A 3085-nucleotide genomic window follows, 5' to 3' on the forward strand; every position below is an offset into this window, starting at 1 on the left:
CGGTATGCTATTATTTTTATCTTCCAAAAATTAATTTTTCGCGTCGTAAGACGCGAAAACCTTTTCCATAAGCAATGAATGGGATGAGGTCAAAAAACTTGCAAATCTTCCACCTCCTTCAAACATCTCCCGCTCTGCCCCACATTGACCTACAAACTCCATTCCAACTTTAAAACGTAGCCACGGGTCTTGTCTATGTAAGTTGTATTTGAAGTTTTTTCGCACGATGTTTCGTTTTTGACCTATGACCCTTGGTGAGCGGTGAGCGATTTTGGAAGAAATCTGGAGTTTATAATGGGTGTGTATTGCGGAATGTTCGTGCAGAGCCTGCTGACAGAGTGAGGGGAGACTCTGAAAAACTCTCACAACTTTTGTCTTTCTCTGATGACCGCAGCCACAAATTTCACAGTAGGACAGTAATTTTTTCATCAAAATGTAGCCACACTTGTCTTCTTTCTCAAAATGTGTCAACTTTTTCTGTGGGATTTACGGTTTTTCATTTATCTGCCTCTGACCGACAAGAGTACCTGTCAACTGCTCCATTTACTCCAATGTTAATCGGGAGGAGGATTTTTCAGGATTTTCCAAACTGCACCTGTTTTTAACTCGCTCCTATTACCACATTTTAGAAGCTAGGACCACAAAAAATTCTGGCTGTGTTCTTTAAGGCCTTTCTGGCTTGATGGTGAAGAAATTTTGCCGATATCATGTTTGGTTTTGAAGATATAGCCCTCTTTTCACGTCCTACATGTGAGCAGAATTCACTCTCAAATCAGCTGTCACCTGTGCTCACAGGCTGCTGGAAAACCATCACCGTGGCAACCCAGCTCAACTGGGCCCACAGACAGAGTGAATGGGATTTTCAAAACACAAACAGACTCACACAGGCACGCACACACACACACACACACACACACACAGACTGTCTGTGTCTGTCTGTCTGTCTGTCTCACTGACTGACTGAAACACAGAGACAGACAAACACAGAGACAGACAGACAGATAACACACACACAGACAGGGAGACGACAAACAGACAGACGACAAACACACCCATGCTCACAGACAGACAGACACACACAGACACACACAGAGACAGACAGACAGATAACACACACAGACACACACACAGACACACAGACAGGCAGACGACAAACAGACAGACAGACGACAAACACACCCATGCACACAGACAGACACACACAGACACACACACAGACAGATGACACACATGCACACACACACACAGTATCTCAACATTTCAACTATACTTAATGATTATCTTTTCATTCATTCAAGCCAGGAACTCACACAGAGACAGACAGACGACAGACACACACAGAGACAGACAGACGACAGACACACACAGAGACAGACAGACAGACAGACAGACAGACAGACAGATGACACACACACAGACAGACACACAGATGACAGACACATATGCACACACAGACAGGCAGACACACAGATGACAGACACACACAGACAGATGACAGACAAACACAGAGACAGACAGACAGATAACACACACACAGACAGGGAGACGACAAACAGACAGACGACAAACACACCCATGCTCACAGACAGACAGACACACACAGACAGACACACACAGCGACGGGCAGGCAGGCAGGCAGACGACACAAACACACACACAGACAGACACACACAGCGACGGGCCCAAGCGCACATCCCACTCTCGCGATTTCCCAACGGGAAATTGTCTAGTGTTTCTATTACAACTCCCTCTGTCTAACTTTCGGTACTTAACTCATCCCGCACCGTTCAGCGCACACAAACAAAAAATATATCACCGCGTGCGGCTCGATCTGACTCGGTATGCTATTATTTTTATCTTCCAAAAATTAATTTTTCGCGTCGTAAGACGCGAAAACCTTTTCCATAAGCAATGAATGGGATGAGGTCAAAAAACTTGCAAATCTTCCACCTCCTTCAAACATCTCCCGCTCTGCCCCACATTGACCTACAAACTCCATTCCAACTTTAAAACGTAGCCACGGGTCTTGTCTATGTAAGTTGTATTTGAAGTTTTTTCGCACGATGTTTCGTTTTTGACCTATGACCCTTGGTGAGCGGTGAGCGATTTTGGAAGAAATCTGGAGTTTATAATGGGTGTGTATTGCGGAATGTTCGTGCAGAGCCTGCTGACAGAGTGAGGGGAGACTCTGAAAAACTCTCACAACTTTTGTCTTTCTCTGATGACCGCAGCCACAAATTTCACAGTAGGACAGTAATTTTTTCACCAAAATGTAGCCACACTTGTCTTCTTTCTCAAAATGTGTCAACTTTTTCTGTGGGATTTACGGTTTTTCATTTATCTGCCTCTGACTGACAAGAGTAGCTGTCAACTGCTCCATTTACTCCAATGTTAATCGGGAGGAGGATTTTTCAGGATTTTTCCAAACTGCACCTGTTTTTAACTCGCTCCCATTACCACATTTTAGAAGCTAGGACCACAAAAAATTCTGGCTGTGTTCTTTAAGGCCTTTCTGGCTTGATGGTGAAGAAATTTTGCCGATATCATGTTTGGTTTTGAAGATATAGCCCTCTTTTCACGTCCTACATGTGAGCAGAATTCACTCTCAAATCAGCTGTCACCTGTGCTCACAGGCTGCTGGAAAACCATCACCGTGGCAACCCAGCTCAACTGGGCCCACAGACAGAGTGAATGGGATTTTCAAAACACAAACAGACTCACACAGGCACGCACACACACACACACACACACACAGACTGTCTGTGTCTGTCTGTCTGTCTGTCTCACTGACTGACTGAAACACAGAGACAGACAAACACAGAGACAGACAGACAGATAACACACACACAGACAGGGAGACGACAAACAGACAGACGACAAACACACCCATGCTCACAGACAGACAGACACACACAGACACACACAGAGACAGACAGACAGATAACACACACAGACACACACACACACACACAGACAGGCAGACGACAAACAGACAGACAGACGACAAACACACCCATGCACACAGACAGACACACACAGACACACACACAGACAGATGACACACATGCACACACACACACAGTAT

Source organism: Pagrus major, chromosome 4, assembly GCF_040436345.1.
Source record: "Pagrus major chromosome 4, Pma_NU_1.0".
NCBI lineage: Eukaryota > Metazoa > Chordata > Actinopteri > Spariformes > Sparidae > Pagrus > Pagrus major.